The sequence below is a fragment of the Triticum urartu genome, chromosome 7A, assembly GCF_056163025.1.
Source record: "Triticum urartu cultivar PI428250 chromosome 7A, HENAU_Tu73, whole genome shotgun sequence".
Taxonomy (NCBI): Eukaryota; Viridiplantae; Streptophyta; class Magnoliopsida; order Poales; family Poaceae; genus Triticum; species Triticum urartu.
Window position 1 is genome coordinate 281,468,716 of NC_141879.1, and position 24,762 is coordinate 281,493,477.

Sequence of the window (24,762 nt, forward strand, 5' to 3'; positions counted from 1 at the left end):
CAAGGTTTTCTCATGCCGGTGCAGTTCTTAATCGTTCACCTCTCGCTATCCTATTGTCCCGGAGTGCTCAAGATATCTCAGAAGGCTCGTCTTTTCATTCAAGACCAGTTCAACCTATTTCGAGGTTGTTATCTCATTCAAGCCATATAATTCAACCGGTGCAACCTCTCTTTTAAATCATTTCAATGATGTTTATTTTGAGTGGGCCCTAACCCACAGGTCTTTTTCCAGGATCTTACCTGACTCTTCTTATTTTCCGGAGTTATAACAAAATTCTTTCCTAAAGTTTGACGTAAGAATGATTTATCATCAGTCAAATGTCTTTCTCCAAGATCTTTCAAATTCTTTTCATCGTTGGATCAACCTTTCTATTCTTCATTCCGGAGTTCCTCTACAATTATTGTTGGTGTTTCTCATCGTCATTCTCAGATTTTGAAGACCAAAGAAGATTTTTCTCTCTATCTTGCTCCATTCTCTTCAAGGTTCGTGGTTCTAGCGTTATGCCACCCTCTCATAATTGTTTTCGTTCGTGAGAATTCTTTTCACCCATCCGGAGCAGTTCAAGATTCTTTTCAATTTGATTCTCCGGAGGCTATCAATTCAGAATTATTCATTCTCAGCTTTCAGCTCTCTTTTTCTAAATCTTACCAGTGCATCATTCAAATATTCTCTATTAAGTTCGTGATCTATTCGTCAACTTGTACCTAAACTCTCTCATATATCTTCTTTCATTTGCCAATTCTTACCGGTGATTCATCCCTTTACTTCATTTGTTGTTCAATTCTTACGGTGGTTCGTTCAAGAGTTTTCTTCCTTCGTGTATCATATCTATGCATTCGTGCTTTTCAAATTCTACCGGTGGATCGTTGAAGACTTTCTCAAGTTTGCGTTATATATATCTTAATCTTTCTACGAGGATAAGTAGTATGCCAAATCCGTTTCTTGTCAGCAATTAAATTGTTGAAGGATACGCATAACATAATTCTTATTCTTGTTCCACCCAAGTTGTTAATTCCTTATTCCGGAGGTCCATCAAAATCCTGAATTCAATTGTTTCATCTTCTCTTTTTTCCCAGAGTTCCAATCTTTTTCAATTACATCTCCACGGAGATTCATTTAAATCATTGCAAGGCTTCAACCTTACTCTTCTCATCTTTCTTTCCATTTGATCATTCTTTTGTTTACCGGAGTCTTCATGAAGGTGCTACATGATGGTTCATAAAGGATTTAATTCCTTCTCCAAGTTTTTCATCGACATTCTTTTCTAAGAAGCTCAATCTTTCTTCATATTGTAATCCGGAGTGCAATTCTTTCTACCGTATCATTGGAGGTGGTATTATGTCATTCTTGATAATTTGAGTTCATGTTTCATGATTCACATGTTATTAAGAATGAGGTATTTTAAATCCATCAATCTCGTCATTGGAGTTACCTTGGGTTATATTTCACCTAAAGCTTTCCCTAAGGATTGTTGCTATCTATGGTGCTTATCAATGATCCAAGTTCTTCATTTATCCTCCCGGTGAGATAGCTTCTCATCTCCTTGTTCTTATCAATCCAATTCTTTTCCCGCGAGTGGAAGGTGGTCACCTCACAATTTGAGATGTACTCCATAGAACCATATCAAGCTTATTCTTTTTGTTGTTGGTTTTCCAACAACTCTGTTCGACCCTTCCCCTAAGGATGCCTTCTCAAGCTCTTTTTGGCAGAAGTTGGCATTTTCTTCTCCATTCTTTTATTTCAACTATCTATATTCTATTCTTTTGTTCCGGAGGAATTGTGATGTTGCTCTCTTCAACCGTCTTCTGTTTTTTGTCAGGATCATGTTCTCTCCTGTGCTTATTCAACTAACCGGAGTGTTGTGTCTTCTCTTCTAGTTCTTTTGATCTTATAAAGTCTTGCATCCCTTCTCAACGGGAGTGCTGCCCAAAGTTGTTCTTCCTTGTTCCTCTTTGCTAACGGAGTGTCTTCAACTTCATTTATCTCCGTTGTATTCTTTTCTCGGAATGGCTTAACCTCTTCAAGGTTTGTGGTTTCACTAGTTTGTCAAAGGAGCAACTTAGCTTTACCTATCCTCTTTCTCTTCCTTTGTCCCTCCGGTGCCATTCTAGATCTCGGGACGAGATCCTCTCGTAGTGGTGGAGTGTTGTAACGCCCCGTGACCGATGTGCCAGGTGTCCTCCAGTTATTCGCTGTTGTTGTGTTGTCATTGCTTGCGTGTCATGCATTCCATATCATGTCATCATGTGCATTTCATTTGCATACATGTTCATCTCGTGCATCCGAGCATTTTCCCCGTTGTCCGTTTTGCAATCCGGCGCTCCTATGTCACCCGGTGTCCCTTTCTACCTCTTTTTCATGTGCGGGTGTTAAACGTTTTCAGATTGGACCGAGACTTGTCAGGCGGCCTTGGTTTACCCCCGGTAGACCGCCTGTCAAGTTTCGTGTCATTTGGACTCGTTTGATACTCCAATGGTTAACCGAGGGACCGAAAAGGCCTCGTGAGTGTTGCAGCCCAACAACCCTCCAAAGTGGCCCAAAACCCACCAAAACCCTCTCCATCGTCTAGAGCGTTCGATCACGATCGCGTGGCCGAAAACCGCACCTCATTTGGACTCTCCTAGCTCCCTCTACCTATATATATGTGGCCATCCCCGAAATTTTCGCGGATGAAACCCTAGCGTTTTCCTCCTCGCGCCGCCGGACACGTCCAACCGCGCCGGACATGTCCACGCCGCCACCTCACTCCGGCGAATCGCATTGCGCCACGTCGCCCCACTGCTGCTCTCCTCCAACCCCCGCGCGCCACGTCGCCGCCCACGGGATCTCCTCTCTCCTCCGCCGCCACGGGCCCGCGCGGCCCAGATCTGGCCCGCGGGGCCCGAATCGCCGCCCGCCGCCGCCAAGTGCGTCCGCGCCTCCTCCTTCGTCGCGCCTCCTCGCCAGGCGTCCCGTGCCGCCGCTCGTCCTTCGCCGGTGCGCCACGTCGCTGCCTCGCCGGCGTGCTCCGCCACCCCGCCGCGCTGCGAGGTCCCCGCGCCGTCGCCCGCGTGGTCTCCGCCCTCACCGGCGCACCGCACCTCGCTCGGGTGCTCCGGCGAGCGGCCCGACCTCGCCGGCGTCAACCTTCCTCCACCGGCGCCTCCCCGCAGCTCCGGACTCCTCCTTCTCCGACTCCGGCGCGTCTTCGGCGAGAAGCTCCGATCGGCCTCGAACTACGTGCAGATCTGAAAACTTCCACTCGGTTGACTTTCTACCCTCCTAACCCTAATTATTTTTCCATGTTCATCATGCCGTATCTTCGCATCCGTAGCTCCGTTTCGCGCGTATAGCATATCGAAATGTTCGTCTCAGAGAGTACATCATTTCATCTCATTGCATCATTTTCATTTGAGCTCATATTGATGCCCGAAATGCTGTTGGAAGTGTGCTATTTGAGTTAATTGTCAAATCTGCTGCACCAAATAGCTATTTGTCATTTTTGCCATGATTATCGTGTGCATGATATGCTCCTGAGCTCTACATGTGTTTTGTTATATGCTATGCCATCTTTCCAGATGTGCTATCCATGTATTTTTGTGATATGTGTGGTGACTAGTACAAGCTTGCAAAGTGGTGCATTTGTTAATGCTGATTTCAGGGACTTAGGATTTCTCTAAGTCCTTGATCTGTTTTTATCAATATGCCATATGTTCATGTTGTTTCCTAGTGATCCGTGCCTCTTTTGAGGATGATCAGTAAGGATAATTTGTTAATATTGTGGTGCTCTATCCATCCATGTCTTTGTTTGCAATTATGGAGCACCCTAGATTGAGTCAATCGAGCTCTACTTTTGCTATTTTGTGAATCCTGGCAGATTGTCTACGTGTTAGCGATTTTGCCGAGGATGTTGTGGTTGATCCGTGCATGCTATGTTGTTGTTCTTGCCATGTCTAGCTTATACAATGTGTATTATTGATGGGTGTATGCTTAGATTGTCATGCCTTGCTCTGTAGTGAGTGCATCGAGCTCGTAAACATGCCTACTTGATATCTGATTTGCATGCTCCAGTTTTTCACTAAGTCTGTGATCTGGTTATGTTTTTGCCAAGTTCACATGCTTGCAATTGTATTTTCTGATCCCTTTTGGCTCAAGGTCACTAAGGGACTTTTGTTAAGCTCCTTGAGTAGCTCCATTCCATGTTTTACTTTGCCATGTTAAGTTCCTATAGCATATAGTTTTCATGCTCCAAAGTGTGCTAACTGATCTGAAATTCCAGGCTTGTGTTAATTTCACTAAGTCTGAGATCTGTTTATCAATTGCACTTTTGCCATGCTTGTTTGAACCTGTTAATGGATGAATTGGCCATAGCTCAGTGTTCATCTTTTGTCAAGCATTATGAGTGGATCCCTGCCATGTATTTTATTGCCATGATTGAGTGATGTACCATATTTAACTTGTTGCATTTAGATGGCTACTTGCTGTTTATCGTAGACCGGTGCCATATTTGTTTTGCTTGCCATTTCCAAACCGTGCTTCCGATTCCGACGATATTTATATCGATTTCAACCGAAATCCCCTCACCATTCCAGTGGCACTCTTGGATTTCCAAGTTGAGGCCAGGTTCATTCATTCCTTTGCAAATCATGCATATGCATCGCATACCGCATCTCGCATATCATACCATGTTCATGTGTTGGTTGTTTACTATGTTGTGTGCTTCTTTCCGGTGTTTGCTTCTTCGGGTTGATTCCGATAACGTCGCGTTTTTGAGGACCCGTTCGTCTACGTCCGTTTGTCTTCTTCATGGACTCGTTCTTCTTCCTTGCGGGATCTCAGGCAAGATGATCATACCCTCGAAATCACTTCTATCTTTGCTTGCTAGTTGCTCACTCTTTTGCTATGCCTATGCTGCGATACCTACCACTTGCTTATCATGCCCCCCATATTGTTGAACCAAGCCTCTAACCCACCTTGTCCTAGCAAACCGTTGTTTGGCTATGTTACCACTTTGCTCAGCCCCTCTTATAGCGTTGTTAGTTGCAGGTGAAGACTGAAGTTTGTTCCTTGTTGGAACATGGAGATGTTGTTCCTTGTTGGAACATGTTTACTTGTTGGGATATCACAATATCTCTTATTTAATTAATGCATCTATACTTGGTAAAGGGTGGAAGGCTCGGCCTTATGCCTGGTGTTTTGTTCCACTCTTGCCGCCCTAGTTTCCGTCATATCGGTGTTATGTTCCCGGATTTTGCGTTCCTTACGCGGTTGGGTAATAATGGGAACCCCTTGACAGTTTGCCTTGAATAAAACTCTTCCAGCAATGCCCAACCTTGGTTTTACCATTTGCCACCTAGCCTTTTCTTTCCCTTGGGTTCTACAGACTCAAGGGTCATCATTATTTTAACCCCCCGGGCCAGTGCTCCTCTGAGTGTTGGTCCAAACTAGAGTCCTGTGCAGCGCCCCCTCGGGGAAACTCGAGGTTTGGTTTTAGTTGTATGGAGATCTCATCTGAGTGTGCCCTGAGAATGAGATATGTGCAGCTCCTATCAGGATTTGTCGGCACATTCGGGCAGTTTTGCTAGATTTGTTTTAACTTGTCGAAGTGTCTTGTAGAACCGGGATACCGAGTCTGATCGGAATGTCTCGGGAGAAGGTATATCCTTCGTTGACCGTGAGTCATGGGCTAAGTTGGGACACCCCTGCAGGGTTTTGAACTTACGAAAGCCGTGCCCGCGGTTATGGGCAGATGGGAATTTGTTAATGTCCGGTTGTAGAAAACCTGAAGTTGACCTTAATTAAAATGCATCAACCGCGTGTGTTACTGTGATGGTCTCTTTCCGGCAGAGTCCGGGAAGTGAACACGGTGTTGGAGTAATGCTTGACGTAGGTTGTTCTAGGATCACTTCTTGATCATAGTTTCTCGATCGTGCTTTGCCTTCTCTTCTCGCTCTCATTTGCGTATGTTAGCCACCATATATGCTAGTCGCTTGCTGTAGCTCCACCTCATACCTTACCTTACCCATAAGCTTAAATAGTCTTGATCGCGAGGGTGCGAGATTGCTGAGTCCCCGTGACTCACAGATACTTCCAAAACCAGCTTGCAGGTGCCGATGAGTCCGTGCAGATGACGCAACCAAGCTCAAGGAGTAGCTCAATGAAGATCTTGTCCTTTGTGTTGCTTCATTCTAGTTGATCAGTAGTGGAGCCCAGTCGGGACGATCGGGGATCTGTATAGCATTTGGGGTAGTCTTCTTTTATTTTGGCTCCGTAGTCGGGCCTTGACTGTATCTGGTTGATGTAATGCTTTATTCATGTAATTGTGTGAAGTGGCGATTGTAAGCCAACTATGTATCTTTCCCCTTATTGTATTACATGGGTTGTTTGCGAAGATTACCTCACTTGCGACATTGCTTTCAATGCGGTTATGCCTATAAGTCGTGCTTCGACACGTGGGAGATATAGCCGCATCGAGGGCGTTACAGTGTAGCAGCGGCTCGCGGGTCAGGGCAGTCGCAAGGAGAACCACTGGCCGGGGGCGATGGCCCGGCAGGAGGCAGCGTGGACCACATGCCGCGGCGTGACAGCCCTAAGGGGCGACGGGTAGCCGGTGGGATGATCTCGGGGTGGCGGCATGGACCGCGGGCCGCGATGCGACAACCCGAAGGGGTGTCGACGGGAGCGGTGCACGGGTGATGGAGGTGAGGGTGTCTCAAAAGTCTGTGAAGTATTTTTGTCCTGAATAACATAAATAAATTAGTATAGTTTGCATTAAAAATCACCTCACAAATATGCATATTTGCAATATTTTTGGTCATATTCAAGTGTCAGGACCCCGATTCCAAATCACATCGATCTAGCCGGTAACCCCTCATATCACATTGCGGCCTCACGCACGGTATCCCCACGGGTGTCGCCTTACCATGGCCCGGGACCGTTTGCGCCTTTTGGCTCACGCATATGATAGTGTCGCTAGCATCCATATGACAGAGAACCCGGGCCGACATGGATAGTCGTGAACCCAAAGCGGCGCAGACCTATGGAGACAGGCATACATGAATCACATCGAGCATGTCAGTCATCAGCGAGTGAATCCGGGCTGTAGCACTAGGCTAACAGGACTCCGGGGAACCCGGGCTGTAGCAGGCTAGGCAGGACTCCGGATATCACCGCGTGACATTTCCCTGAAGGGACAAACATAGGAACGAAGTGAAACACATGCCGGCCAGTCAAGTGTCCTGAGTAGTAGTGCTGGGCTAGCAGGACTCCGGTGAACCGGGCTGTAGCGGACTACTATGGCTCGAGGAACACTAGACTACATTTCCCCATAAGAAAGGCTGCCAAGGATAAACAACTAGATTGTCGGATCCCACTCATACCAAGCATTTCAATCATACACACAATATGCCCGATATGAGTACATACAACATGGCATCACAACAAAACTCTACAACTCAAGTACTTTATTTAAAAAGGCTCCGAGGAGCCATACATAACATATTCATACAGGTAGGGGTCACACGACCCGACTCAAGTCATACAATCATACAAGCACATGCGGAAGCAACTAGTCTGAGTACAGACACTAGAAAGAAAGAAGGCTTCTTGAAGCCTGTCTATCTACATAGGGCCCTCCATGGCCAGGATCACCACCTGGGTGGCTAGTCACTCGTCGACATCAAGGTCTACGTAGAACCCATCGGAGGGGGCGGTGTTGTCGTCTGAAAACAGTAATTAAGCAAACATGAGTACAAAGGTACTCAACAAGTCTTACATCAGAACCTACTATACATGCTCATTCTCAAGAAGGTGGTGGAGTTATGGCAGCAAGCCAGCTTTGACTCTTGGCTAAGCTATCCTACGAGACACCACTAGTAAAACAGTTTTCACACACGAGTCCACTAATCACCAACACAATACTCCACCGGGGATCCTCCCTCGTCATCCTACGAGAGGGCCATCGTCGGTACTCACACTTATCTTGAGTCTTTTAGTAGTATCCATTAACTTGTCTATGAACTGTATAGGCAACCAAGTAGTCCTTTACCGCGGATGCGGCTATTCGAATAGATGATGTTAACCCTGCAGGGGTGTACTTCTTCATACACGCTTTCACCACTTACCACCGTTTACATGACATGTACTCGGCAACCTTCAAGCGGAAGCCCAACGAGGGTGTTGGACACGGCCTACCTAAACACTCAAGTCTCTAGTCCAGGTTTATCGCCTATCCAGGTTCCATCCGCAGGGAGTCCGGCCGAGGTTTCCACATACGGCCCCGAACGATGTGAACAGGGTCCCGAGACGCCAAACGGGCACCCGGCATACCCGGCCACGGTGTATCTACCGCAACATAGCCCACCCCTAGGGTCAGTGCTACGCACGGCCGCCAACACATGACCTACAAACACCATAACTAATTGCAACTCCTGGACAGAGTACTAGGGTGATTAAGAAGCCGAGAGGGTCAATTAAGGATCCCAATGCATGGTAGTAGCTGATTCTTAAAATCACACATACAGATCTTAGTTCTTAGGGACGGCCTCAATGAAACAACCCACCATGTACTCCTACATGGCCTCTCATCGATACCTTTACCAAAACATGTTCAACACATCCCTCACATTACCGACATAATCATTTCACTCTAGCCCATCACCCAGATGAACCAGACCTGACACAACTCTAAGCATAGCAGGCATGGCAAGGTAGGAATCACATACATGGCTCAATCAACTCCTACACATGCTAGTGGGTTTCATCTAGTTACTGTGGCAATGACAGGTCATGCAGAGGATAAGGGTTCAACTACCGTAGCACACAACAGTTTGAATCGCGTTGTCTTAATGCAGTAAACAAGAGCAGAAGCGAGAACATGGGTTTGTATTGGAATGATCAATGGGTTGCTTTCCTGATGTAGTGGTAGTAGGGTACTGCCCTTCAGACGGATACTCGGGGTTATCCTCGGAGGCAGAACCTACCACGAAAGACACACCGAACATAATCAACACATGACAATATGCAACAATATGATGCATGCTATGACATGGCAAAATGAATGTGTCTTGGCCTAATGCAAGCTAAAATAGAAAGGAATGAACCCATTTGAATCAAAGATTCAAATGTTAGTTCATTTAACATAGTCTTATTAGTGCATTATCTTATTTTTCTTAAACAGCAAGGTTATCTTGTTTTGTCATGCATGAAAACATTACCAATGGATAGATTGAATTTTTCTGATCAAAATTCATATATAAATCTTTGCATTTGGAGTTATGGTTGATTTTCTATGATTTTTAGAAGTTTTGGCTATTTTTTGGAATTTCCTATTGAAGAATAAATCCAGAAAAGGATTTACTGCATCAGCCTGGCGTCAGTGTGACGTCAGCGGTCAACTGAGACGGTCCAGGTCAACCCTGACCTGTGGGTCCCGTCTGTCAGTGTCAACTAACTAATTATGTTTAGTTAGTGTTAAACTAATACTAACCTAGTTTAATTAGTGGCCTGGGGCCCACACGTCAGTGAGTCAGGGAAAAGTCATACTGGGGTCAACCCGGGTCAAACCCGCCGGCGTTTAGCCGCTGGTGAGGCCGAGACGGCGGAGAGCGTCGGAAACGCTGTTCCGGCCACGGTTCGATGCGCAGGTGGGTGCTACGGATAGCTGGCGATGTGGCGCATCCAACGGTGGCGTTGGTTGGTGCTGGGGTGGCCAGAAACGATGACGGCGGCGGCCGGAACTCAGCCGTAGGTGGTTTTGCTGCTGCAGCGAGCTAGCGGGGAAACTGACGCACTAGCGAGGCACTACGAGGTGCGGTGAGTGCGTTAGGCACCCGCGCCTGACCAAATGGTCGCCGGAGTGACGCCGGCGACGAGTTTGGTGGCGGCCGGAGCTCGGGTGAGCTCGGACTCGTCGCCAGGGGGCACGGAGAGGCGCGTGGGTTAGTGCGTTGAGCTCCTGGGGGTGCGGTAGGGCTAGTGGACAGGATGGCGCGGCCATTGGGTGGCCGGAGCCTCGTCGGCGACGAGCTCCGCGGCGGCGCATGCGGGTGAGCTACGTGCAGTCGCTACGGGGCTCGAGAGAGGGAACGGAGAGGGTGGGGAGGTAGCTGGGCTCATGGAGGTGGCGACGGAGCTGACGGTGAGGTCGGGGAAGAGCTGGAGCGAGCGGGGCGGCGAGGGGGATCTCCGGCGACCGAGGTTGAAGACGAGCTCGGTGCAGCGTCTCCGGGGCGAGCGAGCGCTCGGGGATGGGTCGGGATGAAGAAGTGGACGACGGCGGAACCTTTTGGCACGGCGAGGCAACGAGTGGACGGCGGTGGCTGCGGGTTTCACGACAGCGCGGGCGCGGCTGCGTCGGCCATGGCGTCGAGGGGGCAAGGGAGAGAGGCAGGGGGAATGTGCGTGTCCAGGGGCTTCGGTGCGCGACGTGGAGGCGTTCACGGCGTCGAGGCGGTGGCCAGGTGAAGCAGGGAAGCAGGGAGGTGGTGTGGCGAGCTCCTGTGCTCGCCGTCGAGCACCTGCTCGCCTCGCTGGCTAGGCGAAGCAGCTGCGTGGATCGGCTGCTGGGCCGGGCCAGCTAGGTGGGCCGGCTGGTGGGCTGTGCCAGGTAAGTTCCTTTCTCTCTCTTTTTCTGTTTTTTTATTTATTCTATTATTTCTATAACTTCAGGGCTTTATTAAAAATGCCAGGGCATTTCCAAAAATCATAAAATTAATCATGGTTACTGCTTAGAATATATCCAACAACAAACATTTTAGTTTATGATTATTTGAGCATTTAAAATATTTTATAGCATTTAAATGCCCAAATGCAAATACTATAAGAATTAATCCAATGACCTTAAGATGTCCTAGAAAAATGTGCACCATTTTTGTCAAAGGTTTTAACCCAAAACAAAAAGGGTGGGCTTTTTAGAAGGGCATTTTAGGTTCATTGAAAAAGTTTTTAGTAAACCCTAGTTGTTCCAGGGGGGGCTGGGGGTTCTGTCATCCCCATTTCAGTTTTCTGGGAATTTAAACGTGATGCAAAAGTTCAACCAATCCTAATGCATGACTAACACAGGGATGTGACATCAAGGTAGTCATGTCCTCATCATCCTCCCCTTCATGGAAACAAAGTCGTCCTCGACGTTGTTTAATCTGAAATGTGGCTAACAAAAGAGACAAGGTGTACATGTTGTATATGTATATGTCATCCATTTTTACTTCCCTTGATTTTTGTACATATGACTGAAGGAAATATGCCCTAGAGGCAATAATAAAGTTGTTATTTATATTTCCTTATATCATGAAAAATGTTTATTATTCATGCTAGAATTGTATTAACCGAAAACTTAGTGGGAGAGAGGAGGAGGCGGCCAAGGTGGGGGCGCGCCCCCCAAGCCCAATCCGAATTGGGGTGGGCATGCATCGGGGAGTCATTGGGCCTTAACTCAACACATGCTGTATTCAAGTTAACTAGGCATGCATCATTCTCATGTGAAGTCATATCATCAATGCCTTTACTGTTACCTTATCGCAAAGAGGTAGCTGATGTAGGTATGAACGATGACAATGTACCATACACTTGTGATGATGTCGCACTCACAATCTGAGGTGTGGCTGCTCTAGTAGGAGCAATGGTGGAGGAACCAACCGGTGGTGGTGAGCACGAACTGGAATAATAGTTGTTGTAGTCATCCATTGCGTCCTCCTGTATCTGTCTCTCGAAGGTACAAGCGCAAACATACATACAATTAATGCAACGAGGAATATACCGAAATCTTGCACGAATATCATGGTTCAAACCACTAAAAAATCTATTCATTGTATCATCCTCGGATTCTTCTATGTCACAATGATGCATATAAGATTTGAACTCTTGGATTCTTTTAATTGTTCCAATTTGCGAAGCAATTCACGACGATAGCAAGGAGGAAAAAATTGTTGTCTCATTATAGCTTTCAAATCTTTCCAAGCTGTGGGTTGGTTATCAATGTTTTTCTTACAATCTACACCCCACCAAACAAAAGCAAAACTAGTAAATGCTCCAATGGCAGCTCGTACTCTTTCAAGTTCAGAAAAATCATGGTGACTAAAAACTTGTTCTACTTCAAGCTCCCAAACTAGATAAATAGTAGGATTAAATCTACCCTCAAATGACGATAAAGAGATAAACTGACCATGTGCTTGTGTGTGTTGTCCCAACTCTTGTGATGGTGAAGATGTATCCGTCGTCCAAGAACTTCTATCTCCGGAACCTGTCATGATTAGTAGAAAAAAGAAACAAAATTCGAGAATAATGTTCCTATGAACTACTAGGATTTGGTGGTAAAGTGCTCACATCATAGCAAATATCAATATCTTATAAGTTCTTACCATGTAGCAGGTGGTGACAGGCAACCAGCAGTGTCAAATAACTCCGAAGATTGAGTAAAGCGATTGCCAGAGAAATGTACGTATACATGGTGTAGAAATATGTGGAGCTTGGAAGGCTTAAATATTTGGTAGCAAAAAATTAGCAATAACCAATTCAGAGATGCAATGTTGAATAAACACTCAACGACTATACTGTGCTGGTCCAGGCTAGAACAAACTAGAGACACGAGCTTAGAACACTAATGAGATCACAATGTAGCACAACTAGCATCAATAAACTATATGAAATAGCTCTGGACAGCAAGATACAAGTGAAGACCACAATAGCAGTAAAGATAATGATGAGAAACAACTGCCAAGCAGGATATACCAACAACTCTCTCTCCAACTTTCCTTTGGAAAGGTTTGTGCCAATTTTATGATAATTTTTCTCAAGAATTCTACTTACTCAAACTTTCAAATGCAAAAAAATTACTCAATTCCGAGTTGATATGAGGAGTAAAAAAATTCTAAAACTGGCCTCAAAAACTAGAAAAGGCTGTGTTCACGAACTTCGGAGGGCAAAAATACCTATTTAGAAGCCGATTTTGAGGTGTCAAATATTAAACTAGCTTCTACAACTATTCAGATGCAGCTCGTTGATAGCTTTAATTTGAGTACTCGCAGAGGCAAAACAGATTTCGTATGAGGAAGATATACCTGTTTTACTGAACAATGCTCAAAACAGATTCTAATCCGAATTTAGCTACGAGATTGAGTCTAGATATATCTGAATTTTGTTTTTTTGTTTCTTCTTTCTTTTTTCTCACACTTTTCTTTTTCTTTCTCTCCTTTTTTTCTCTGACTTTCTTTTTACTTTTTTTCTCTCTGAATTTTTTTTGTGAATGTGAACGACCCCAACTATGATTATGACAATGAACGATGGGTAGCACGTGTGTGGAAATTGATGGATGGGATGGTGGACAACGAAAGGGATAACGATGCAACGTCTGCGTGACTAATGTGAATAGAACTCGAAATTCTAAATGAATTAGACACTAAGACCAGCAACTCGACACGACGATGCAACCGATAATTCAACTATGCAAGCAAAGAAAAGAAAAAAATGCAAAGGCTCAGACTGGCTTGGACAAAGGATGAATATATCTAACTTTTTATGGCTTTTTCTTGGACAACAGGTAAGTAAATAAATCTAATCTAGGGATAACTTGAAATTCTCACCGAGCCCTGAAAACTGATACCACTTGATAGAGGCGAGGGTGTCCTGATCTTTCGAAGAGATGGTAACTATCGATTTGGTGGAGATGACTTTGACGATCCGACTACAAACGTGCATGAAGTTACGCCTTAGCAATCGCTAAACCAATCTCCTGAGGTTACTGACGATGCCGAAGCACGATTAGCCTGACCACGAAGGTCTATTCCTGCACGCAATCGAAGAACAAGCAAGTATATGATATTGCAATCTAAATATTGCAAATATAGATGAAGTATTGATAAAGGTGGGGATCCGAAAGCGATCTTGGTCTGGTCATTGGACACAAACAAAGTACACGAAGTTCCAATGGCCAACTTTTAACTAAACAAATCCCAAGGAAAAAGCTACTAGATGGAGCGACTTATATAGGAGAAAGGGGCGGCGGCCAAGGAGGTGGGAGGACGTCCCAAGGCAGCCTAAAACTAACCCTAGGTCTTACAAGGCCCATGGGCCCAAGTGGAGGTGTTGCAACACCTTTGGATTTGTAGTTTGACTCGGATTCTGCTGCAGCATTAGATTGTTTCGTCAATATCTCAACGCTCCGGACGATTTTGAAGGTGAAACCAATTGGGTTGGAAAGCACACGAAATCTACTTTCCAACAAAAAACACCCAATTCGGAGTTCGTACAAAAGAGATCTTGGTGTTTTGAGTCAGGTATGTCTGTGTAGTCTGAATCTGAGTCCAGAATGTGAGAGACTTGGACTCTATATTCTCTTGGCCCAAAAGTGACGTGAGAGGACTTTTTGAATAGCACCTAAACTTCTATTTTTCCCGTATCTTCATATGTGGATTGTACAAATGTCCCATACACCTGCAATTAGACATGGCGCAAAAGTGTGTGATGTATTTTTGTCCTGGATAACATAAATAAATTATTGCATAGTCTGCATTAGAAATCACCTCACAAATATGCATCGGTGCAATGTTTTTGGTCGTATCCAAGGTAGTCATGTCCTCATCAGTGGGTTGGGGCATCCAACGAGAAGATATCGGGGCGGCGACGCAATGGTCCGAGGGGATGACGCGATGGCAACCTGTGGCTCAATCAGCGGTAGACGCGTGCTCGGGGACGAGCTTGGCGAAGACAGGCATGTGATCGGTTGATCAGACCGACGTCGGTGCTGTACGCGCCATGGCGGGACGACTAGCGCATATCGGAGTCGATGGCGATGTTGTCGATGATGTCTTAGGCGATGACGACGAAGATGGACCGGCAACGGAGGCCGCACGGATTAGTGGCCGGCAGCGACGCAAGAAGGAATCCCTTGGGCGGCACATCCAGCCTTACCGCGCGGTTGATGACAAAGAGGCCGGTGTAGAGTCGACGCTGATGACAGAGTAGAGGTGCGGGGGTCGAAGCAACGGCGTGTGAGGGAGCCCTGGACTAAGGGGTCCTCGGGCTTCCGACCTATTGGATATGGGCCAGACTGATGGGTCGTGAAGATACAAAGACCGAAGACTCTACCCGTGTCCGGATGGGACTCTCCTTGGTGTGGAAGGCAAGCTTGGAGACCAAACATGAAGATTCCTTTCTTTGTAACTGACCCTGTGTAACCCCAGATCCCTCCTGTGTCTATATAAACCGGAGGGCTAGGTCCGTAGATAGATCCTCATAATCATAGTCAGGCTAGATTTTTAGGGTTTAGCCATTATGATCTCGTGGTAGATCAACTCTTGTAACACTCATATTCATCAAGATCAATCAAGTAGGAAGTAGGGTATTACCTCCATAGAGAGGGCCCGAACCTGGGTAAACATTGTGTCCCCTGTCTCCTGTTACCATCGATCCTAGACGCACAGTTTGGGAACCCCTACCCGAGATCCGCCGGTTTTGACACCGACATTGGTGCTTTCATTGAGAGTTCCACTGTGTCATCCCCAAAAGGTTTGATGGCTCTTTCAATCATCTACAACGATGCTGTCCAAGGGGAAGTCTTCCTCTCGGGACAGATCTTCGTGTTCGGCGGCTTCGCACTGCGGGCCAACTCGCTTGGCCATCTGGAGCTGATCGAAAGCTACGCCCCTGGCCACTAGGTCAGATTCAGAAGCTTGAACTACGTCACAGATATCCGGGGAGACTTGATCTTCGACGGATTCGAGACCACGACAGCCGCTCCCTGCCACCAAGATGAACAAGACGTAAATCTATCATCGGTCCATACACAGGAGATAGTACATGCAGCTGTTCTGGCCATAGATCCGGAGCAGATCGCGCCATCCGAAGACGGGAACGCGGAAGCCGCAGACTCGGCGGCGTTGGAGTCGCACACAGATTGAACTTCAAGTGACATCTGTGTCACCGGAGCTACGGACTCGTCTCCGGCTACAGGTTCCGAACCTTGTGCGTCCGCGCGTGTCAAGCTTGATCGGTCATCGATCGTCGAATTTGACTCCGCGGACATCTTCCAACACTCGCCTTTGGGCAACATGCTGAACTCATTAAGAGCACTATCTTTAGCGGGGGGCTCAGAGCCGAGTTGTGTCTGGTTCAAACCGGAGGCTGATGATGGAGAATTTCACTTCCCACCCACCGCCCACTTCACAGCCACTGTCAAAGACTTAACTGACATGTTCGATTACGGCTCCGACGACATCGACGGTATGGATGATGATGCCGGAGAAGAAGAGGCCCAGAACCCGCCGTTCATCGAACGCTGGACGACCACTTCCTCGTATGCCATATACATGGTGGATGCACCAAAGGAGAATAGCGATGACGACAAGGAAGATCCAGTTGAGGATAAACCTTCCAAGATACAATCAAAGCGCCAGCGTCAGCGGTGCCGCTCTAAGTCATGCCGCAGTAAAGACAGCAACACTGGCACAGGAGAAGATAGCAATCCAGAAGGTGCCGAAGACAACGAAGACCCCGTTGATGTAGCTACTGAACAGGATGAATGGGAAAATGGGCAGGTTAGCCCTGGTAAACAGGCCACGCACGCAGACTTGGAGGACGGTAATTATCTTCCACTCTTCGAGGGTGAGGCGAGCCTCGGCACCGAGGATTTCATCGTGCCTGAGGAACCTCTTGAGCAGGAGCGCTTCAAGCGCCAGCTAATAGCCACTGCAAGGAGCCTGAAAAAGAAGCAGCAGCAGCTTCAAGCTGACCAAGATCTGCTTAACGATAAATGGACCGATGTCATAGCAGCCAAGGAATACGGCCTCAAGCGCCCAGCCAAAAGCTACCCAAAGTGCAAATTGCTACCTTAGTTCGACGACGAGGCGCCGGAACACATACCACCATCGCGCAATGCGGCTGACCGACCACCACATGGTCGGGATAAAACGGCAACTCAAGCCGAACACCAGCCCGCCCTGCCTCATCGCAAAGGCAAAGGTAAATCAGCCCACAGTCATACATATGACCTTCGGCAGGACCTGAACAATAAAGCAGGACATACCAGATCGATCTACGGATCGCGAGGACGTTCCCCGACACGTGACGACGACCATCTATTCAGACGTGACAAACCTAGTCATGAGCGGGCTGAAAGCCGCAGACAGACTCCATCAGAGCTACGTTGCGATACGGCCCGATATAGAGGCGCCGCACACCCTCATTGCTTCACCGACGAAGTCATGGAACATGAATTCCCAGAAGGGTTCAAACCCGTAAATATAGAATCATACGACGGAACCGCAGACCCCGCGGTATGGATCGAAGACTTCATTCTCCATATTCATATGGCCCGCGACGATGACCTTCATGCCATTAAATACCTCCCCCTAAAACTTAAAGGACTAGCCCAGCACTGGTTGAACAGCCTGCTTGAAAATTCTATCGGTAGCTGGGAGGACTTGGAAGAAGCCTTCCTTGATAACTTCCAAGGTACATACGTTCGACCTTCAAACGCTGGTGACTTAAGCCATATAGTTCAACAGCCCGGAGAGTCCGCCAGGAAATTCTGGACTAGGTTCTTAACTAAAAAGAACCAGATCATCGACTGTCCGGATGCCGAAGCCCTAGCGGCCTTTAAACACAGCATCCGTGACGAATGGCTCGCCCGCCACCTCGGCCAAGAGAAACCAAAGTCCATGGCGGCCCTCACGACACTCATGACCCGCTTTTGTGCGGGTGAGGATAGTTGGCTGGCCCGTAGCAAGAACAATGCAAATGACGTCGGCACCCCTGAAGCTAAAAATAGCAACGACAAGTCTTGACGCAATAGATACAAGCGTCGAAACAACAATGATAACACCGAGGATACATCGGTCAATGCCAGATTCAGTGCCTCTAAGTCCAGTCAGTGGAAGAAGCCGTTCAAAAAGAACAATTCAGGCCCATCTAGCTTGGACCGCATACTTGATTGTCCGTGCCAGATTCATGGCACCCCAGACAAGCCACCCAATCATACCAATAGAGATTGTTGGGTTTTTAAACAGGCCGACAAGTTAAATGCCGAAAACAAGGATAAGGGATCGCAAAGCGAAGACGACGACGAGGAGCCCCGGCCGCCGAACACAGGGGGACAGAAGAAGTTTCCCTCTCAGGTCAAAACAGTGAACATGATATACGCTACCCACATCCCCAATAGGGAGCGCAAGCGCGTGCTCAGGGACGTCTACGTGATAGAGCCAGTCGCTCCAAAATTTAATCCGTGGTCGTCATGCCCGATCACTTTTGATCGCCGGGATCATCCGACCAGTATCCGTCACGGCGGTTCAGCCGCACTAGTCCTGGACCCAATAATTGATGGGTTCCACCTGACACGAGTCCTGATGGACGGTAGCCGCAGCCTCAACTTGCTCTATCAGGATACAATGCGCAAAATGGGCATTAACCCATCACGGATCAAGCCCACAAAGACTACCTCTAAAGGAGTCATACCGGGCGTAGAGGCCCGCTGTACGAGCTCAATCACACTAGAGGTTGTCTTCGGATCTCCGGACAACTTCCAAAGCGAGGAGTTAATCTTCAATATCGTCCCCTTTCGCAGCGGCTACCAAGCACTGCTCGGACAAACCGCATTTGCTCGATTCAACGCGGTGCCACACAATGCTTATCTGAAGCTCAAGATTCTCGGACCACACGGCGTCATAATAGTCAATGGAAACAGAACACTCCCTCCGCACCGAGGAGCACACCGCTGCCTTAGCGGCAGAAGTACATGGCGGCCTTTTCAAGCAGAACCTCAATTCGGCGGCTGATCCCCCGGACACTGTCAAGAGAGTCCGAACCATTCTATAGAAGGACAGCTCGGCTCGTCAAGAGCTCGACTAGCAATTCGGCCTCCGTCCCAGTCCTGACCAAGTGGCGGAAATTGTACCGCGCATACATAATTACACACTAAAAGTACCATGGACATGGATGGAGGCATAATCAGCTTGTGATCCGCAATACGGCTTGACCGCCCCGAACACACACAATTTCACTATTTCCTTTTTTCCTTTTTTTCACAGGCCTTTTCTAGCGGCTTGACCATCGATTCTTTTCGAAGGATAAAAACCCCAAGGCGACAAGAAGCATGGACGTACTAGGGAATCTTTAGGTGGTTTCTTTAACGATCCCTTTACCTGTTTTCAGGACCCACACGCAGCTCTCCCTTGGTTAAGGCATAGTAAATATCCTTCTTCTTATTGTATTACTTGTATAAATGCACTTTAACGCACCAATGAAATTATAATAGAAACAGTTTGCGGCCCAAATTTTACGGCTCTAGCTTATCACTTGTTCTTCTTTTTCTTCCTTTCTGTCTTTTCTTTTCTGGTAAACTCTATCAGGTAACACCCGTACACTCTGATGCGTTTCAATTTGCCAGGGGCTTCACAGCGCCCACAACATGGAAACAAAAGTCCGAACACTTTTATAGTACAGTTCGGTACCCCGAATTTAGCACTATATTGATTGGCTCCGAATCATGTCTTTGGTCAATAGTTGGGTTGCCCGACTCCTGTGTTACTACTTTACGTTCCGCTATATCGGCCAGGGTAGTAAAGGGAGAACTATTGCGATTGTGCCCTGGGTTACCCAAGTGAGCACCTCAGTAGAGAAAGCCAAAAACTGGCTGTCATGATGCGGTGAGAGCCGGTCAGCTCTTCAGAGGTCTCAAATCCTTAGAGATTTTTCCGCATTATGCGAGGGATTGGTACTTACCTGATCAAGTGTTTATAGCATCCTAGTCCGGATACTAGGGCTTGCGGCTATATTTCTATTGTCAAACTCCTATGGCTAAGTGAGGGTGCTAAAGCCGCATAGTCCGATTGCCTGGTTCCGCTAAACACCTCCTTCAAAGGACCAAACAATTGGATCAAGAGTGTTTAGATTACATCCCGAACACCCCCGTATTTCCTACGTGGGGGCAGAAGCCGACGACTGGCCAACTCTCAGATTTCACATAACACGGCCGCACAGGGGGAGATTTTTTTAACAAAACATTATATTACATAACGATTTTGTTTCATCATACAAGGCAAAGACAACATTAATGTATTCATTCGAAAATAATGTCTTGCGCACATTGCGTTGCTACAATGCGAGACCCCTCCAGGATATCTGCAAAATACCGCTCTGGCATGCGGTGCTCCTTGCCCTCTGGCAGCCCCTCAGTCGTTAGCTTGGCGGCGTCCATCTTCGCCCACCACATCTTGACGCGGGCGAAGGCCATGCGCTCACCTTCAATGCAGGCCGATCGCTTGACGATGTCTAGCCGAGGACAGGCGTTCACCATCCGCTTCACAAGCCCGAAGTAGCTACCGGGCATAGCTTCGGCAGGCTACAGCCGGATTATCAAATCCTTCATGGCTAGTTTGGCCACCCTATGCAGCTCAACCAGCTATTTTAGCTGATCGGTGAAGGGCACAAGATGCTCTGGCGCAAGGTACAGCGACTAGAACAGTTTCTCCGTTGAGCTCCCTTCTTCGACTCAGAAGAATTCCGCGGCATCGAACACACTGCGCGGCAGATCTGCAAATGCCCCTGGAGAACTCTGAATCCGGGTTAGTAAGAAATACTTCTTCATATACTTGCTTTGCATACTAAACGCCTTACCCGCCGCGATCTTCTTGGCCTCCTGAATCTCTTGGAGGGCACCCTGGGCTTCAACCCGAGCTGCTTCTGCGCTTTGGCGAGCCTTTGAGAGTTCAGCCTCTCGAGCCGAAACATCACCCTCCAGGGTCTCATACTTCTTCACAGCGTCCTGGAGCTCTTGCTGAACCTCGTTCAGCCGGGCCTTAAGCTTCTTGCGAGTGGCCTGCTCCTTGACAGCTTTCCCCTCGGCTTCGGCCAAGGCCTTTTTCAGGGCCTCAACCTCGGTCGTCGCCCCTACACATATCATGACACTATGGTCAGTATACATCATTTATTCTTTCCGAATATATAGCGAGTCATTGCATACCTTGCTGGTCTTCCAGCTACTTCCTCACTTGGCCGAGCTCCTCCTCGGCCTGCTCCAGTCTCTGTGTTAGGCCAGAGACTTTGGCAGTGTGTGAGGTCGCGGCCAGCAACGAAGCCTGCGTATTCACATTAGACACATTTTAGTTAGTTTCCTGCCAAATTTCATTGATCCTCTGTCCGGCTTTTCTTTTTGAACACCGGACAGTGTCTCAGGGGCTACTGTCTATATAGGGATTTTCCCTGTTACGTTGCTTACCACAAAACCTGTCAGCAGGCTGCTGCAGGCTTCGGTCAGTCCGCTCTTGACGGACTGAACCTTCTCAATCACCGTACCCATAAGGATACGGTGTTCTTCCACAATGGAAGCGCCTCGTAGCGCTTCCAGTATATTTTCTGGTGCCTCTGGTTGGACAGAGGTCACCGGTGGGACAGGCACACCCCCTTCTTTCGAAGGAGGTTGTTTGCCAGATTCCGGAGCCGCATGGGTCTCCAGAATCGTATTCGGCTGGGGGCCGAACTGATCGAGGCCCCCAGCCGCCATGGGGATCTGCTCCCCCATGTGTCCGGAAACTGAGGTCTTGCCTCCTGGCGCCACCATGACGGCCTCCTGAACCTCTCCCTAGCCCGGGAAGGTCCTTTAGGACAGCACCTCTTCATCTCCCTTGGCCTTGGGAGAATAAGCGGCCGGCGGTGTCTCGCTGGCCATTGCCTTCGAATCCAATGAGCCTCTTGATGAGGATCGCTGGGAGCTGTCATGGGCCGGACTGTGATAACATGATTAACCATATTAATACCATAAAGTGGAGAGGCCAGATAAATAGATGAGTGAGGGTTCTTAGCACTCACGATGCGGCCAGGGGCTTGGTCCGGGGCCTTCGCTCCGGGCTGCTGTCGACGTCCCAGGCGGAGTTATCCACAAGGGGGCCTTTCCCCCTCTTGGGCGCCTCCGCCTCCAGATTTGTGGAGGCCGCCCTCTTCTTCCTCCCCCTATCATGGGGAGAGTCTCTCTCCTCCTCCTCCTCCTCCTCCTCTTCATCTTCATCATCGCTGTCTTCGGCGGCGGAGGAGCGGGTCTTGTCTTCGGACGTCGCGTCCGAAGCGCCCTTGCAGCGGGGGCCACTCTGGGCCCCCTTGGCCTTCCCCTTGGCCTTCTTCTCCGGCGCCTTATAGGGCACCGGTACTAGCATCTTCACTAGACGCGGGATGACTGGTTCCTCAGGTAGCGGAGCCGGACACCGAATCTGCTTTGCTCTCTCCATCCATTCCTGAAGAAGCAATGACAATAAAGGTTCAAATATCCTCCTTGAAACAAGCAAGTAGAGGATGCGTTAAAGATTTACCTTGTTGGCGGGGTAGTTAATGTTGTGCCCGTGGTTCGAGTCTGTGGTTGGCGGTATCTCGTTGCCCTTGAAGAGCAACTTCCAGGCATCTTCGTGAGTTGTTTCGAAGAGCCTCTCCAGGGTTTGGTGCTTCTTCGGATTGAACTCCCATAGAGGGCAGCTTCGGCTTTGCCAGGGGAGGATCCGACGAACCAACATCAGTTGGATTATGTCGACAAGCTTAATATTCTTATCCACCAGGCTCTAAATGCGTGTTTGCATCGCTATTAGCTCGTCTGACGAAGACCAATTCGGGCTCTTTCTCAATCCAAGAAGTGAGCCGCATCGGAGCTCCAGAGTTGAATTCGGCAGTATTCCCGCTTAGTACAAGTGAAGGCTAGAAAGAGACTGGGAAGCGACCAGCTAGAGAGCGACAATAGTCATGAACATGCATTAACATTAATCAACACCGAATGCAAGCATGAGTAGGATATAATTCACCATGAACATAAATATTGTAAAGGCTATGTTGATTTTGTTTCAACTACATGCATGAACATGTGCCAAGTCAAGCCACTCGAATCGTTCAAAGGAGGATACCACCCCATCATACCACATCACAACCATTTTAATAGCATGTTGGCATGCAAGGTAAACCATTATAAACCCCTAGCTAATTAAGCATGGCATAAGCAACTATAATCTCTAATTGTCATTGCAAACATGTTTCATTCATAATAGGCTGAATCAGGAACGATGAACTAATCATATTTACAAAAACAAGAGAGGTCGAGTTCATACCAGCTTTTCTCATCTCAATCAGTTCATCATATGTCATCATTATTGCCTTTCACCTGCACAACCGAATAGTGTGGATAATAATAATTGTAGTGCACGTGCATTGGACTAAGCTAGAATCTGCAAGCATTCAATTCATAGGAGAAGACAAGGTAATGTGGGCTCTTTGTTAGATCAACAGTAATGCATATGAGAGCCACTCAACATTTTCATCATGGTCTTCTCCTCTCGACCCCCAAAGAAAAGAAATAAAACTATTTACACAGGAAAGCTCCCAACAAGCAAAAGAAGAACGAGAAATCTTTTTGGGTTTTTTCTTTTAATTATTACTAGTACAGGCATGGAAAGTAAACTAGCTAAAAGCTACAACTATTTTTTGGTTTTTATTAAGGTTTTTCAAACACACAAGAAGAAAGCTTAAAAACAAATTAAACTAGCATGGATGATACAATGAAAAAGTATGAGCACCGATAACTGGCATGAGTGTGTGAACATGAATGTAATGTCGGTGAGAAATACGTACTCCCCCAAGCTTAGGTTTTTGGCCTAAGTTGGTCTATGCCCATGGATCAAAGCTGCTCTCTCCGGTGTACTAAGGAGGGTCCTCAGGGTGCCACTGGTTGGCGATCTCCTCCGGATCCCACTGATAAACAGACTGACGGTGAGGATCAGATAGTGGCTCCGGCTCTGGGGCTGATGTCGGGCTCTGGTATGCCTGAACGGCCTCTGGCAGAACAAGGTACATGCCTGAAAATATGTTGAACAAAGAGGGAGTAGGCAAGGTAATAGTCTCAACGTGTTTCTTATCAAATATCAGTCTATAATTAAGCATCTTATTCTTATTCTTAACAATAAAATCATGTGCTACCATGCTCTTATAATCTAGAACAATAGGAGGCAACAACTTTTCCTCTTTCTCATAATTCCGGATAGGTATGTTAAAGTGTGCAGCAAGGCGCGAGGCAAAGATGCCTCCTAAGACGGGGCCCTTTGTACGGATCAGATTTGACCATTTAGCAACAATAGCGCCTAAGCTGAAAGTGGTATCATGAAACAAAGCATGGCGCAAAATAACAATATCAGGGGCACTAAGATTTCCATAGTTCCCGCGACCAATTAAGCATCTACTAGCAAATATTGCAAAGTAATGTAGAACAGGAAAATGTATGCTAGTGATTCTCGCATCAAGAACTTTCCTCGTTTCCCCTACAACAATCATATCAATAAATCCCTCCACATCAGTACAATGTGGTTCGTCTATGCTGCCCTCAAAGGGTATCTTACAAACCCGGCAGAAATCAGATAGTGACATCTCCTTAAACTCATCATATAAATAAAAATCCACCGAAGGTGGCGATCATCTAGCATGGAAATGAAAGTTTTGCACAAAAATATTGGTGAGTAAGAGATACTGTTCACGCTGGTCATGGAGGATGGCGGTGAGGCCTGCATTCTCAGCCAAATAATAAAAATCTTCATAAATCCCGGCTTCTCTCAAGAACTCATCACAAGGCCATTCACACGGCCGAACCTCCACAGTACGAGGGAGATTATACTTGGGCTTCTTGTTCTCTTCACTTTCTTTACCCTTTGAGCTTCGGCTTGATGAGCCCCTCAATAATCTCTTCATCATTTTCTGAAAATTTCTGAAATTTTTAGTAACTTAAAATAAAAGTGAACCAAACTCAACAAAATTGATAGCAACTACTCCTACAAG